A 17267-nucleotide genomic window follows, 5' to 3' on the forward strand; every position below is an offset into this window, starting at 1 on the left:
CTATTGAGATATGAATGAGTAATTTGTCTCCCAAATTATTTCAAATTGAGATGAAATGGGTTTATCTTGAAACAGTACGTAAAGTGAGAAAAACCTTTTCGAAAGGATGCACTGTCGAACCAGTGCATTATGTCGAAAAGGTGCGACCTTTCAAAATGTGCACTGGTTCGAAACAGTGCATCATGCCGAAAAGGTGTGACCTTTCGAAATAGGCACTGGTTCGAAACAGTGATTTATACCGAAATGGTGTGTCTTTTCGAAACATGTGACTTTTTAAAAAGTTGCTAACTTTTTCCCAAGAGTCACTGTGTTGTTTCGAAGAGGCACCACTCACCTATAAATAGTAGATGAATTTGGAGAGAAAGACACACCAAATCACACAGAGTTCTGATCTTTCTCTTCTCTTTCTGTTATTAGTCAAATACTATGTTGTGTTCGCTGAGTCTATAGAATTGAAGTGCTAGCTTTCTATAAAAGGAAATCCATTTTATCTTGGGAGACAGTTTCCTATTAACCTTCAAGCACCGTGAGGGGGAAAATCTGTCTTAAGGACATGGCGAATTTTCACTAGGCTCGGATTTAATCATTGGTAAATTAAGTTCATTAGTTGAACTAAAATGTTTGTTTGTTTGTTGAACTAAAGATTTGTTCATGATATATTTGTTATATCAATTTGATTTTCTTGTTTACTTAACAATAAATATATTTTTGGAATAAGTTTCATACAAACTTAAGACAAATCACTTGCCTTGAATTAATTTTGTTGAATTAATTTTGGTTATACTTATTGCAAAATGCACTAACAATCTTGAAGTGGGTTTTGTTAATGTGTCGTTGAGAAGTGGTGGTCAAAAGATTAATATGTGGCAGAAATGTTTTCTTGCCATAGTTCCTCACTATGATGGTTTCATGCACTGGGACAGGTATGTATTTCTAGTTAATTACGCACTCAGAAATTATATATTTTGGCAGTTCTTTAGTAGTGAACGCTAAAGTGACCTTCGAAATTCCTTCAATCCGGTTGAAGAGATGTGAAAGAAGGAAATGGTTCACGTACTGATTGAATGGAAAGTCGATGAAGTGCTTGAAGCACACTAGTTTGTATCCAATTTAATGGACATCCGTCCAATAACTTAAATAACCACCATGGTCTTTGTAATAGTCTTGGCGCCATATGGTTTGGGTTTAAATAAAGATGGTTCATTGAACATGGGTGGAATTAAAGTGAACTTGATAAAAAGGTGCGACTGTTTGAAAAGGCAAACACTTGGAAAGCGGAACCAAGATATTTCGAACAAGACACCGCTGTTGGTAAGATAAGGTTCAAAATTTGGAGTTTTTGTGACTCTTTGTGAACATAACTAATAACCAACAAAAGTACTAAATGGTTGACTATTCAGTCTTGTGAATGTCAACATCCTTGTAAGCAAATTGAGGTCTTAGAAGTGTTTAGACACTATATGAATGATATGTGACATTTTTTAACAAGACGTCTCACTTGAAAAACATATATCTAAATGGTTTCCAATTTATTGACTTTGTCATGAGAAATTGGGAAAATGTGGGGGATTATATATCTTCTTGAATTAATCAATTCAAAATTGGAAATTTATTGAAGCATTACTCAAAAGACATCAAATGTGGTGTTTTGCTCTAGGAGAGATGCATAAATTTAAAGAAAATCCTCATAGCAAACATGTATAGCAAGGTCCGCTATGGAATCATAATTCATAGTGTTGGACGAGGTTGAAGAAGAAGAAGCTGAGTGACTTCGAAATTTCTTAGAGGATATTCCAAACTGGGCTACACCTATGCCAGCAGTGTGTATACACTGTGACAGCCAATCTGTTATTGGTAGAGCACAGAGTAGCATGTATAATGGAAATTTTCGACACATACGTCATAGACATAATACCGTTAGACAATTGCTCTCAAATAGAGTTATCTTAATCGACTATGTAAAATCAAAAGATAACATTGCGGATCCATTTACAAAAGGTTTAACAGGAGAGCAAGTTGAAAGATTATCAAAAGGAATGGGCTTAAAGCCTTTGAGATAATCAACTAGAGTCTTCATAATGGAAAAACCAACCTAGTTGACTGGAGATCCCAAGATCTAGGTTCAATGGGTCAACTGAATTATGTTTGTGACTCAGTTAACACTAGAGAGTAATATTATACTCTAATCCATTCCTATATAAGATAGTGCATATCTGTCGTGAGAACCAGGATAAATCAAGCTTTTAATGATTTAATATATCTTGGAAAGTTATGTTATCCAAGTGGAGTATTATAGGATACTCTTTATAGAAATCACCTATGTTAGTGCGAAGTGGGGCCGCTTTTATGAGAATTTTAAAGGCAAATGTCTTAAAAGCACTATCTGAAACCAAGAAGTGTTCAAGGCCAAAATGAATACAAATGTGAGAACCAGCAATATTCGAGAAGGTACTGCGTGAAGATGATTGTCTAGGTTTATACAAACGGTTGACAGTTCAAATAATCAATTAAATCCGATAGTCTTTCACTAAGGCAAGTTCAAGGCCTCCCATGCTACTTGACCTAATGCGGTATATTTTCATTTGTAAAAGAACATAAATCCGATGTTTATGATAGAAAAAGCCAAATTTTCATTCATGTGGGGAGATTGTTAGAAAAATTGATTTGCTTTGTACAAATCCATTGAGATATGAATGAGTAATTTGTCTCCCAAGTTATCCCAAATTGAGATGAAATGGGTTTCTCTTGAAACAGTACGTAAAGTGAGGAAAACCTTTTTGAAAGGATGCACTGGTTCAAAACAGTGCATTATGCCGAAAAGGTGCGACCTTTCAAAATGTGCACTGGTTCGAAACAATGCATAATGCTGAAAAGGTGTGACCTTTCGAAATAGTCACTGGTTCAAAACAATGCTTTATGCCAAAATGATATGTCTTTTCGAAACATATGACTTTTCAAAGAGTTGCTCACTTTTTCCTAAGAGTCACTGTGTTATTTCGAAGAGGCACCACTCACGTATAAATAGTGGATGAATTTGGAGAGAAAGACACCAAATCACATAGAGTTCTGATCTTTCTCTTCTCCCTCTGTTCTTAGTCAAATACTATGTTGTGTTCGTTGAGTCTATAGAATTGAAGTGCTAGCTTAATTTCTATAGAAGGAAATCCATTATATCTTGGGAGACAGTTTCCTATCAACCTTCAAGCACCGTGAGAAGGAAAATCTGTTTTAAGGACATGGTGAATTTTCACTAGGCTCGGATTTAATCATTGGTAAATTAAGTTCATTAGTTGAACTAAAAGGTTTGTTTCTTTGTTGAACTAAAGATTTGTTCGTGATATATTTGTTATATCAATTTGATTTTCTTGTTTACTTAACAATAAGTATATTTTTAGAATAAATTTTCTACATTAATTAATTTCACGAGTGCATGACACCCATATTAAAACAATCTTCGAACTTTCTCTCTCCAGTTCGTGCTTCGAACTCCTATTTTATCCATTAACTTATTTTCCCATGAAATTTTGTTAGCAATTTTTTTCAATTTATTTAAGTCATTGTACTACTACTACTTAATAAGCCCATCTTTAAAACACCATTTAATGGCTATTCAGTTAAGTTTAGTCCTTTTTATGAAAACCGTTTAGCAGTAGGAACATCACAAAACTTTGGAATACTAGGCAATGGAAAAATTCATGTTCTAGACTTAAATCCATCAGGCCCCATCATTGAAATTTCCGCATTCGACACTGCTGATGGTGTTTACGACGTTACTTGGTCTGAAAACAATGAAAATCTACTTGTTGCTGCTATTGCTGATGGTTCAGTTAAGCTATATGACCTTGCATTACCACGAACTCAAAACTCGATACGTTCCTTACATGAACATACTCGTGAAGTGCATTCGGTTGATTGGAATCCGGTTAGGAGGGATTCGTTTTTAAGTTCTTCTTAGGATGATAGTGTAAAGCTTTGGACTATTGATAGGCCTATAATTGTTAGAACTTTTAAGGAGCATGCTTATTGTGTTTATTTGGCGATATGGAACCCGCGGCATGGGGATGTTTTTGCTTCGGCTTCGGGTGATTGTACACTTAGAATTTGGGATGTTAGAGAGCCTAATTCTACTATGATTTTACCTGCTCATGATTTTGAGATTTTGTCTTGTGTTTGGAATAAGTATGCATGAGATTGTTTACTTGCTACTGCTTCGGTTGATAAGTTGATTAAGGTTTGGGCTGTGAGGAGTTTTCGAGTTCCTGTAACTGTTTTAAATGGGCATAGTTATGCTGTGAGGAGAGTTAAATTTTTGCCTCATAGGGATAGCTTAATTGCGTCATGTTCCTATGACATGACTGTATGTTTATGGGATTATAAGATTGAGGATGCACTTGTTGGGAGATATGATATGATCACCATACGGAATTTGCGGTTGGAATGGATATGAGTGTACTTGTTGAGGGTCTTTTTGTGAGTACCGGTTGGGATGAGCTTATTTATGTATGGCAACATGGAACTGATCCAAGGGCGCCTTGAAGAAAATTTGCTTTTGTTTTGGAGCAGCAGAAGTGTAATTGGAAGCAATCTTATATATAATGGGAAAACTAGCCGCCGTTTATTAGTCCCGTATTACCGGTTTTAATCCAATCTTTTAAATCAAAAGGGTACCCGAAAGTTTCACCCACAAAATTCTCAGCGGACATTAAGTCAAAGGGTAAATTGGTGATTACAAATTTACAATATAATTGATTCTAAATAGTGCGTCTTTCCGTCATCACCTAACTAACTAATACAGTCGCACCGTTTCGGATCGAAAAACACATGTTCGATCCCATTCCCAACTTCAGAGATACAAGATTTTTTGTCGACATAACAGGTAATTCTTCCGTTTCTCTTCCATTCTCCTCCCTTTCCAAAGTTCCAAACACAAGATCGAAATGCGCTCACTTTCGACCGTCAACAGTTTTTCACTTTCTATTTTTTCACAACTGAAACTTGCTGGAAATTCATTTGCTCTACTGATTGAATTGAAGACTTGCAACCATTGTTTGCATTTAACAATTCTTAATCGCTGTGAATTTGGTATGTTGTTGTTTTCTTACTGTTTTAAAGGGTTATTTACTACTACACAATTTTCCATTCCAAATGCAAGGGTATCGACTGCTCACTCTTCTTTAGATCGTCTCTTTATATTCTTTTTCTTTTTTTTTCAATTTTATGCCATCAATTCGACCTTAATTTGGTAATACTAATGGGTGTTTCAATAGCCATCAAGATTTAGAGTTGGTATCATTGCTTTCATATTCATTTTTTCTTAACAGCCACTATTTTTTCTTAATTAGGGATTTTTCATGCTGGCGCACTTTTACCCAACAATAATATTGTAAGTGTTCGCCTAAATTGGTGTCTCTTCATTTGAAGCCTTCAAAGAGGCAATATTTTGTTGCCCTAAATCTTGAGCAAGACACACGCAAACAAGAGAGGTGAAAAAGGCTTTACGGGTCTCAAAAGCTTTTCGTTGTACAATGCTGACAGGTAAATCTCGATTTAAGTTTAAATTTACAATTTTTTGTGAGACAATACTTCAAAATTGTTGATAACTTCACTAATCTACAACATTTACATCAATAATATTGGGTATTAAATAAAAAATAATGGGTATGTTAATTGTCTGCTCTTCGTCGTCTCCATGGCAAAAATTTAAGGTTCCCACCTTCTCCAAGTGTCTATTCAATATCCCTTTCTCCCGATTCACGACGCTTCGGAGAGGTGATTGGCTACTAAACGAAAAATATTGGGTATGTTAATTGTCTGCTCTTCGTCGTCTTCATTTTTCGACCTTGCTTAGTTGTTATTCTATGAATTGTCTGGTATCAAGTCTATTCGTTTTTAGTAAATTGCTTTATATTATAGGTTTTTCTCTTAGAAATGAAAGGAAGTGGATTATTTGGATTGGGAGAAACACACTGGATTCAATAACAGGTTGGTCATTGCTTACTGTTTGAATTTTCGCTTTCATTTTTCATTCAACGAGCATCAGGAAGACTTAAGGGTATTATCCTTTGCTTCATTGTGTTATTATCAATGGAAATAATACAAAATCAAGTGAGTATCCGTCAAAGTGAAGAAAAATATAATCTCTAACCCAGTACTTTTGGTGATTCATAAATGATTTTTTTTCTTCAGTTATGCTTTTATTTTCTATTTTATTCTCTGTCTCTTTCATACACAAATGGTTTGAGACTAATAGTTGGGATTCTGTAAACTTATGTGCTACGTTGGTTAATGACACTTTTTTTTTTTTTTTTTCTGGTTTAACCACTAGCACATGTTATGCTTTCTCCATACCATACTTTCCATATTTAAACAATAGACATTTATGGTTTAACCTCGATGGATTGTACAACACAAGTTTGTTACTGTCAGACACTTCTCCATAGCTTTCCTTAGGATCAGCTTCATAGAAATTATAGTTTTGAACATTTTTATTAATCAATGGTTTCTGATTTGCAGATTTATGAGTGGTGAATCTTGGTTCAGAGCATTGGTATGTTGGGGATTTCTACTTTGTAGCAATTATACGTGTATTAAAATCTTGAGAGCTTTTTTTCCAGAAACATAACAACTTCATATCAGGTACGCTTTTTTGAAATCAATTAATTTCTTCATTCTTTATTGTTCATTTTCATCGTGTAATGTAGGCATTTTTACCGATTAGTTATTTGAGAAAATGTAATTGCGACTTTCATATACGTTTATAAAAAACAAAGTTCCCTTACAACATGATCAGTCTAACTCACCCCCATAATTTGAGCGATTCAATAATATCTGATTGAGATTTTCAAAACATTAAGGCATCTGTTAATATAAAGCTAAAGTGGTGCCTCTTTCTTTCATGGTGGTCTTCTTTGGATTTTTTCGATAAAATAGAAATGGCATCATTTTATTTTAGACAAAGGGATTTTGCACCAGCTTATGAGTAATGTGCACCTACAGGTTTGAGAATTCAGGAGAGATGTGTACCTAGCTTAAAATTCGGTAATTCGCACTCTTCTTCCCAAATAAAAATTTATTATCTTCTTCGTAACACGTGCAATGTTTTTTTACTACCTTAACTTAAAGTTCAATGTTTTCTTTTTCAATTTTATGCCTTCATTTTGACTTTAATTTGGTAGTACATAATTGTTGTTTCAACAGTCATGTTCCTTATATTCTTCTTTTTAGCGTTGGTATCATTGCTTTCATATTCTTTTTTTTAACATTCACTATTTTTTTTAGAAAAGATTGTGTTTAAATGTTACCTGGGGGACAGTGGAAGCCAGGTGGCAAATGCAAGTGATATATGAAACTCCGCCACTAGAACAGGAGGTCAACGAGTGGGTGCAGTCATTGACGCATGCTGGGGTATGAATGCCAAGCCACAAACATTTACTGGTATTTTGTTTATTAATTTGCAACTGTGAACGCCTCCGGTTGATGTGCGTGAGGAGACTCAGGATACTAATGGGGGAAGAGGTGCATGAAAGTCATCTGGGTGCCTCCAATTAATGGACAAGCTGAAACTATGTTTCCTCCTGAATATACTTCTTCTTATCCAATACCAAAGCATACTAATTCCTTTGGTTGTCTGAATAATATTATTCTATTTTCTGGTCTTGATGAGTTTGGAAATGAAAAGCGTCCAGCCCAAGCAATTCTTGATGGCCATTTTGCTGCTGGATCATTAGAGTCAGGTGGAGGCAATGGGGCAGCAAGAGTAGCGGGGACAACTAATGTGGCAGTTTTGCTTATTGCCCTTCATCTCTAAGTTTGTGCATTTTGTCTAATTTTATTTTATTTCATTTTTGTGTTTGTTCGTGTGTTTCGACGAAAAACAGACGGGCTGGGGAAGGAATCATCCGCGATGGATTGGGTGCATATGGAGAGAGAATTCTTGGTTCGAGCTCTGAGTTTGTGCAAAGCAATGTATGTAATAAAATATTTCCAGAGTGCATTAGGCAATGGGATATACAATTGAGTTGTGAAATTTATGGGAAGTAAGCTATACTAATTCTTCTTTATCCTTTGATCAGGTAAGCAAGTACTTCTCCGATCCTCAGTACTACTTCCAAGTGAATGGACAATACGTGAGGAACAAGCTAAAAGTTATTCTTTTTCCTTTTTTACACCGAGTAAGCACAAAGTGATTTGAAATTTCTCTTATGCTGTGTTTTTTTTAAATTTCTCTTGGGATTTTTGTTTTTGGTTCTTTTGTTAATCCGCTTTTGACTCTCCTATTCAGGGCCATTGGACAAGAATAACTGAACCAGTAGGTGGCAGACTCTCCTATAAACCTCCATCTTTTGACATAAATGCTCCTGACCTGTACACCCCCCTGATGTCATATGGTACCTATGTGGTCCTTGCTGGCTTCACATTGGCCTTATTGGAAAGTAAGACTGCATAATTAGGGCCATACAATGTTTTTTTCCCCTTACGAATACGTTTCCAATGTTCCTCATTTCCTTCATGTGATGCAGGTTTAGTCCAGAAGCTTTGAGCCTTCAATTCACAAAGGGACTACTTGGATGGTTTTCGTAGAGGCTGCGCTACTAAAAGGTATCATTGTATTCATTGGGGAGTGGGGAAGCACCGTTGTTGGACATTGTCGCATATGCTGGATATGCTTTTACTGGGATGTGTGTGCCTGTTATGGGAAGGATCGTGTGGAGTTACTCGTACTACTTTCTCATGCTGTTTATGTGCTTATGCATGGGCGTTTTCTTGGTGAAGACCGTGAAGAGAATTCTATTTGCAGAGATAAGGAGTTACAATTCCAACAAACAGAACTAAGCTTTGCTCTTTATGGCTTAGGCCCAGTAAATGTTTGCAGAGGACATGGAAGGATGGATATAGATGGAGGAAATATGGCCAGAAGGCTGTCAAGAATAGCCTTTATCCAAGGTTTGTTAATTTACTACATACACACAGAGTTAATGAGCACTTTTGCTTTTTTTTTTTTGGGTCGATAAGCGAGGTTTTTAGAGAGGTCCCCAACCTCTTTTTAACAGTGCAAGATTATCTTTAATTAAGCTATGTAACTGTATATATACTTATTTTTCTCCGAAAGTAAGATGGATTTGATCCATATAGTGAAACCACCACAATTTGCTAACCATTTAAAACTGATATGGTTATTAGTAAAATATTTCAGTTTTATATATATGTAGTGTTTGTAGGTTCTAAAATGGATGTAAGATCATTTATCAATGAACTCCAATCCTTATCTAATTTGAATATATATACTTCTATATATGCTTTAATGTCAATGCAAACACTATGATTGTGATGCGATGCTAGCTAGAATTGCATTGCATCATATCATAGATTCTTCAACAAGGTAATGAAACTTCAGTTAGATGACTCGAGTCGCTAAGAATGTACCCCTACAATTTCTCTCTTCCTTATTTCCTTTTTGTTTTTCATTTCATTGTCTAACAGGCCTTTGTTTGGCCGTTGCAGAAGCTATTACAGATGCACTAGCCAGAAGTGCACTGTGAAAAAACGTGTAGAGATATCATTTCAGAATCCATCAATTTTGATAACCACATATGAAGAGGGCAACATAACCACCATTGCCCGGAAACACGTACTGCGAGGAAATGCTTCTAGACTGCTGGCTAATCCGATGTTCACTTCAACGCCAGGGGGACCAAGTTTTCATCAAGAGCTACTGATGCAGGTTCCTCGCACTAGGTGGGTGAGGATGCTCACTCGCAACGACATTCAGCACATTATTAGATTTATTTTGCTCACGAGGAATGACAATAGATAGGAACATCAGCACAGCAGGAACTCCAAACCCCCATTTCCATCCAAAACGATCTGGAATGTAAACTATGATAGTCATTGAAATTAAAATAGAAAGTCCAATTGATGCATAGTACCAGCTGAAGTAACTCTGTAAGATTCTCTTATAATTTGGACTGTCTTCTTTTCTTTTTAGTTGATCTGCTCGAAAGGCCATGGAGCATGGTCTAATGCCGCCACTTCCTATGGTCATAAGAACAAATGATGAATATAGAAGTGCCAACTGCCTTGAATTTGGGGATTAAGCTTTGTTTGTGAAACCCATTTCTTTGGAATCATTGTTGTTAGCCATAGTAGAACTACTCCCTGCGAACTAGAGATATAAAACTGGATTAATAAATAAAAAGAAATTTTCTTTTTGTGCACTTAAAGATGATCGAGCTCGACCAGATCATAGTATAATACGGCTACCTATTGTTCGTGTTCTAAGCAATTTTTTATCCTTGGGAATTTTGTTCTAATCAACTAGCTTTGTAAAGGCATTTTACAGTTTTAGATTTAATAAGAAGCCATGCACATTTTTAAGGCCAATTGAATCTAAAATGTTTGAACTTCGTAACATTACTTCAGTGTATTGATGAATTAACCAAAAGTTTGTCAAGTACTCAAGACATATGTTCTAAGTATATCCACGATTAACCACCAATCCATACAATTATTGGCATTCTGTCTGGTGAACCGGTTACATACTTATCTTCTTTTTTTTTTTTTCTAAAGGAAATGAATGTAATTAATTTGATTTCTTAAAATGGTGATTTCTTTCTTAATTGTTGCCAAATATCAATGAAAGCTATACAAACTAATGGCAATAAGTTTCCACCCAAAAAAAAAAAAAAAAAAAAAAAAGGAAGTAAAGAATTTAGAGAAATGCTATTTTAATACATCAAACAATATTTTCATGATGCCACATTTCATATATGAAGGCTTGCTTCTAAGAAATTTCTCGGCTCTCTCTACTTGAACAATTGGAACGAGCAAGTAGATCCTTTTTCGTTTTTATCTACAGGCACCCAAATGACTTCCATGCACCTCTTCCCCCATTAGTATCCTGAGTCTCCGCACATCAATTGGAGGTATTCACAGTTGCAAATTAATAAACAAAATACCAATAAATGTTTGTGGATATATTATCCTCTACAAAATACGATTGGCGTAACACATGTCCTCTGCAAGTTGACGACACTTTACTGCCACACTAACATACTGGATTTTTGTAGCATAAGTGGGAAATGAATTGTAACAGGAATTATGCTCTGTGCCCTAGCCTGACAGTTTCTTCAGTCATGGAATCAAATGATAGGAAATTATATCTATGGCAAAAAGATAAACATGATACAAAAAATAGAATAAGCAGTTTATTTCAGTTTCAAAGTGGGTCTATCGGTATGCATGTATGCATGTAACTACTCGAAAGTTAAACAAGCATTATGGGTATGTAAGTCAAGTTCATAGAAAATCTGATTTTTCTAAGTTTGTAATACAATAGAGTATTCAAGGCATACAATATTCAAGGCTCAAGAAAAGAAAGGAAGACTTGGATAATAAGGTATTAGTACTTAAGCAGACAAGTTCACAAGAATGTTCAAAGATTTAAGTTTCGAAAGATTTAAGTTTCAGATTTCAAATCGATTGCCTGGTCGAGTTCAATGAGATTTCTGCTAATGAGGTATATATATTCACCATGCACGCTGGTGGCTAACCATTTAGAAGGCTAAAGTGTTTGAATCAAGGGATAAAATTGCACTCATGTGAGGTAGGCTTAGGCTTGCTTAATATATTTATAAATAAACAAATGTAATCACTGATAGCTCAAATTTATTTTATTGTTCAAAATTTTCTATTACATCATTTAGACTCCCAATAGTTTCACTTACAAATATAATTAGTAACACTGTTTCGAATCCCGCATGCACACTTATGTGCAATAGAAAATGAAACTTATGACTGTAATAAAAGTTCAAACGGTAATTTTTTCAAAATAAAAATATAATATCATGACACTGTAATTTTCGCCTTAGTAGATACAAAACACGCTGTGCAAATGAGCATTTTTAGTTTGGGCTTCTCTTCCAACTTTTAAATTTGACTCCGGAATACTAAATGAAAGGAAACCTCTAAGGTTCTCATCCAGAATACTAGATGGGGTTTTTATTCAACATAACACCTCTGACATATAGAAGTTCCATCTATTGGATGCAATATTAGAGTTTTTAATACCAGTCCAACAATTTTTTTTTATGAAGAACACTAACATTTTTCCCAATACACCAGTCTGTATTATGGATGTTTCTATAATTAAAGTTGTTGCCGCTTGAAAAATCGATTCTATAATCATCTACGCATAGCATAGTGAGTGTGCATAGTGGATAACGCTTTTAATGCCTCTGAACTCCTTCACTATGCACTCTGCACCTGCTACTAACTACTCACTACATATATTTAATTTGACTCTCAAAGAACCAACATTCCATTGCATTATGTTAATCAAGACGAATTGAAGCCCGACATGTGCCAACGAACTGCATGTGGAGTTGGTTGATAATAGCATTTTCAGAATGGGAACAATAGTCAAGGCAAGAATTGATCAAAGTATTGTGCGACTAACGACATGGTTAAACAGATGTAATTTAGTGATGCGACTAGCATTCATAATTTCTTCCTTTTGTCGCCTCTATACAGATGATTTGAAAAAATCATCACTCCATCATTTGAATCATTCAATCTTCATACACATGTAATAACATCCACATTATATTGAAAGTTTTAAATGGTAATCTTGCCACATAGACATCTTACAGAAAGTTTTTATTTACACATTCAATTCACTCCACATATTATATCCGACTTAATAGATCTATATATAGAAGAAATATTAATAGTGTCCAATGTCTTTTTTTCTAATTGTTTCTCATTGTAATCGTTTCTAAATAAATAAATAGAAAATGACTTTTGTTAGCTAGCTACAATTTCTTTCTCTATCCAAGCTACCTACTTATTTAAACCAACCAAAATATTTAGAACGACAAAAAAAAAAAGAACTGATGGATTCGCTAGAATCAATGATGAAAAAAATGCTATTCTTCTTGCATTTTTTTTTAGCTATTTTATTCTTCAATGTAGATAAACAATTATTTTGCACACCATGATATAATATTCTTATATCTTACAAGTAAAACATTCATATGAATCCAACAATGTTCCTCAATCACATACAGATGCTCGACAAGATAATTACACAAACAGCAGCACAAAGGTTAACTTCATCAACATAATACCTATTGTTTTGGTAAATTAGTTTGTAGCATATACACTAATAATTATATATTGACTAAGTTACAGGCGGTTAAATGCCTTTTCGAATATATTTATTCGCAACATGACACCGCAACAAAAATCAAAGCAGGCAAAGTACACAACTAGCATATTGAAGTGTTTTTTCTTATTGAAGTTTTATGTCAGACCTCGACCTGTATTAATCTAAACCATATTACATAATATATCCATTCAAACAAATATAATATGTTACCAATTTACATACATTCATTCATTTGATTTTCTCTATCCCAATTTTCTTTCCTAACACGTGCAACGCACGTGCCCGTTTACCAGTCCTTATAATGGAGAATCTCATTCTGGTATGTTGTTACTATTCTTGCTTAATAATATGGGTTTTTTGTGCTCCTTAATGTTTATAAACGATGACTTGATAACTGAGATGAAAACTGAATTCTCATTGAAGCTGATTGTAATAAAACTAGTTTGCTTCCCCATGTTGTTCAATAGACTCTGTAAGCTTTTATAGTTGACTAGTATTGTTTTTGTGTCCTATTTAATAAAGACTGAGCTTCCTCGCATTCTGATATGCTGTTCCGTAATGTTACTTAGTGAATGTGATGAATATCAGATTGCCTCATTGTACTAAAACTTATCCTTAGTCCCCAATGTTGTTCAAAAAACTCATGTAGCTTTCTACAGTCAACGATATTGTTTTGGTTACTCAAGTCCATTTGCGAGCTTTTTCTTGAATATTCTATTGAACATTGTTTTAATTGATATCATTACAACTCCATTGAAGGAAAAACACATCATCTACTAATAGGAGTAGAATTTTGAGCACAACTCTAATGAATAAAATGTCGCCATTAGCTCACGTCCTAGTATAGAAGACAAATTAATTGGTATTTTAAATAAGCAGTAGTATAATATTAGTGTTACAATGTTAGCCTTTGAGTAGTGGTTAGCTCTAGTCAGATCAAATAGAGGTATTGTAAGCATAGTTTACAGGATCTTCCTGTGTCGGACTTGGTATGTCCCTACAAGAATGTTGTTGCAGCAGTGTAACACTTCGATAGATCCAATTATTTGACATGAAACCTGAAGGAAAATCATAAAATGGAGATGAATACACCTAAAGGCAGAGCATCTATGACACTCGAACAAGTTCTGAAAATTATTTCATGTTTGACAAGCCTTCAACAGTCTATCCTTTCCATTTATTGTTTTATGATTCATGATGTTGTTTGTGTTTTTATAGTCTTCTGTTGAAATGTAGACAAATAGGATCCAACCAATCCTTAGATGCAGCAATGAACCTGTGTTTACCTATTTTGAAGACATTAGGTGCTGAAGGACATGTAGTTAAGTCACATGTAGTTGTTTGGTTGCACATGTAGTTAAGTCACTAGCGGAGAAGGACTTCAAGCGATTAGGTGTACTATAAATGCTCTAAAGTTTCAATCCTGTATATACAGTAGATGTAGAGACCATACACCCCATGATATTTTGTAACTCTATCACATTATATCCTCCGGTTTATACTCCATTACATCCGCTGCATGTGCACCCGGTTTTTAGGATTTGAACTACCATGCTCTCCTGACATCTCAGTAATTTTTCTTCTATACAAAGTTCATGAAATGGATTTTGGAGTTGATACTTGATAGTGTATCAACTCGTTTACTTTATTGATGTACTTGTATTGTAGGATATCTCATCCTACTACAATGTACTCTTTCTATTATATAATCAAGGAAGCTAAATATATTGATTATATAGCTTGTTATAAGTTCACTTAGAAAGCAGTACAGCATGTTGTTTATCTTATCTGTAGCTATAATTCTAATCTCGTCTAAGCATCCGGAGACCCGTTCTTTTACCTTTACAGTCATCCCACTCTTCATGCGGAGGACCAAAGATGGCTTAGTGGGGGGAGTACATCACTGCATCTTCTCTTACAGCTCCTTTGTGGGTGGATAAGGACTCACACAAGGTGGCATGTAGATGTACCATACTTCTTAAACCTTCCAAGTCAAACACCCATCGGTCCTTGTTCTAAGACCCTGCCTAGCATTTCAATCTTGATTCAGCCCTTCTTAGATATTTTCCTCCGCATGAGGGTTATCTGAAACCAACCTGAAGAACTAGGAGGCAGCTGTTCCTGTTGTATCCTGTCCTGCAAATGGAAACTTGTCACCATTTGAAAGCTTGTATATGAGCTAATAGACCAGTTTGTTCTGCACCTTTAGAAAGATCTGCTTTCTTTAAGGAATTTAATAGACAGCACAACTTTTGCCAGAAAGGGGGCATAATATGCCTAAAGAATACAGTTTTTAAAAAAATCAACCATGGCTTTAGTAAATCCATGATCCATGACCGATTAAAAAAAAAGAGTAAATCCAGGGTCCATAAAGCCAGTGAATGGAAATTTTGGATTCTCCCATAGGTAGCAATGACAATAGTATGGAACGAGTACCTCATGAAAGTTTCTCCCAAATCAATAAAAGATGACTCTCTTGCTACAAGTGACAACAGAGGCACAAGTGTGTCTTCCACCATTTTCTTGCTCACTCTAGTTATGAAGCTCCTAAATTGTTTGATGTGAACGCCATGCGTGCTTACTCCTCCGTACATGCCATGAATCAGAGTCCAGGTTGGATAGTTCATCTCCTAGTATGTCGAGTCTTTATGTAGTGCTTGCCTTTTGGGAATTGGTCTTAGACTCCTAGCAATGTACTCAACATTGCGAGGGTCACAGGTAAACAAAATCTCCTGACAGCCGGTTTTTTGCAGTTGTACCTGATGTAGATAGTCCAGTCATGCACACGGTGTGCATTTTTGAATGAGAGAAGGGGGAATATCCCACAATAGGCCACTGTATTAAGACTTAATTCATGCGTTTAGATACCATGTCAGAGAGAATAGGCAAATCATTGTAAGACAAAACTCTGGCCATTTCAAAAGTTGATAAACTAAAGAGTTTAGAATAGAATGTAGCTGCTTTTATGTGTCATTGTTACTTAAGACTGTTAAGAGCTAATAGCTTATGCAATAGCTTTTCTTTGCTAATTACTCGCATTAATGTTCATTAACTTAATTGTTTCACTCTGTCTAGGCGATTGAACCCACTCAATAACCTAGATACCTAGAGACTCCTAGAGTGCATCTCTAGAAAACCATACACCCCTATCCATATCAGAAATGTATAAAGAAGTGATTACAAAAACATAAATCTTGCTTTTAGTGGTTTTGGTTTCTCTCCCCCAACAAAGAAGATTGTTGTTTTAGGTATTATTCAAGGAGGAATCGACATTTTATTCGTTGTTTCCTCCCAATTCCATATCATCATCAATCAACACCAGTCACAATCTTAGGTATAATCTTAATTGAACCCCCACATGAAGATAAGGCATGATTTCACAATATTGAATACTAATGAAGAAGAAAATAAACAAGGGTTTGCTATGATGGAAGAAAATAAGGTTAGGGGTTGGAGGTATGTGTTTTTGTTCATTCCCTGGAAACCATTTTACTTGCTTGTCCACATGCTTGTCCGAGTCTTACTTTAGAAGAGTGATGTTGTCCTAATCACCTATCCATCACTCATCTTTAGAAAAAAAAAATTACTACACAATTTTATACTAATATGAATGCAGTTGCCGACTAACAAAGTCGGTAAAATTTTTGGGTGATTAGGACAACATCACCCAAAACCACATCAAAGGGTTATTGATCTTCATAGGCTTGCCAAAAAGAATACTAACATGGGATAGGTGTTCAACACAAATTTGTTTTTCGAATAAATGGCTACTACACTCTCTTTCAAATATGTATGTATGTTGTCGTTGATCACAACTAATTTCTTTTAGCTCAACTCTTATCCAGTCCAAAAACATTTGAGTTAACCATAGTGCAATATGCCGTTTAATTTGTTTTTCAACCATTATCCATTGATCCACAATCAGATTAATTCAATTACTGTACCAAACCTTTTCTAAAAGTCTAACTCAAGAAACAATACGATCATGTTGTAAACTTTATTCCATATATGCTTTTTAAATTTCAAGATTTTGCGCTACACCTCCTAACAACGAAGTGCATAATTCATTAAGTGTTGACCATTTATCTAAAATCAAGAATCC

General features: G+C 35.1%; 1 long non-coding RNA gene and 1 pseudogene across 6 annotated transcripts; both read left to right on the plus strand.

Moving 5' to 3' along the window:
- The first annotated feature begins 901 nt into the window (after nucleotides 1-901).
- LOC147478117 (peroxisomal targeting signal type 2 receptor-like) lies at nucleotides 902-4579 on the plus strand (annotated as a pseudogene).
- A 471-nt stretch (nucleotides 4580-5050) lies between these two features.
- On the plus strand, nucleotides 5051-8418 carry LOC147478118 (uncharacterized). Of its 6 annotated transcripts, XR_015207735.1 has the most exons (7): nucleotides 5051-5535; nucleotides 5706-5798; nucleotides 5914-5982; nucleotides 6514-6636; nucleotides 7284-7965; nucleotides 8073-8171; nucleotides 8282-8418. It is a non-coding gene; the product is annotated as an uncharacterized LOC147478118 (long non-coding RNA). The 6 variants fall into 6 exon arrangements; XR_015207732.1 differs by having other exon boundaries at nucleotides 5051-5798; XR_015207733.1 differs by having other exon boundaries at nucleotides 5706-5982.
- Nucleotides 8419-17267: the final 8849 nt, after the last annotated feature.

The sequence above is a fragment of the Coptis chinensis genome, chromosome 9 (genome assembly GCF_015680905.1).
Source record: "Coptis chinensis isolate HL-2020 chromosome 9, ASM1568090v1, whole genome shotgun sequence".
Classification (NCBI taxonomy): Eukaryota; Viridiplantae; Streptophyta; class Magnoliopsida; order Ranunculales; family Ranunculaceae; genus Coptis; species Coptis chinensis.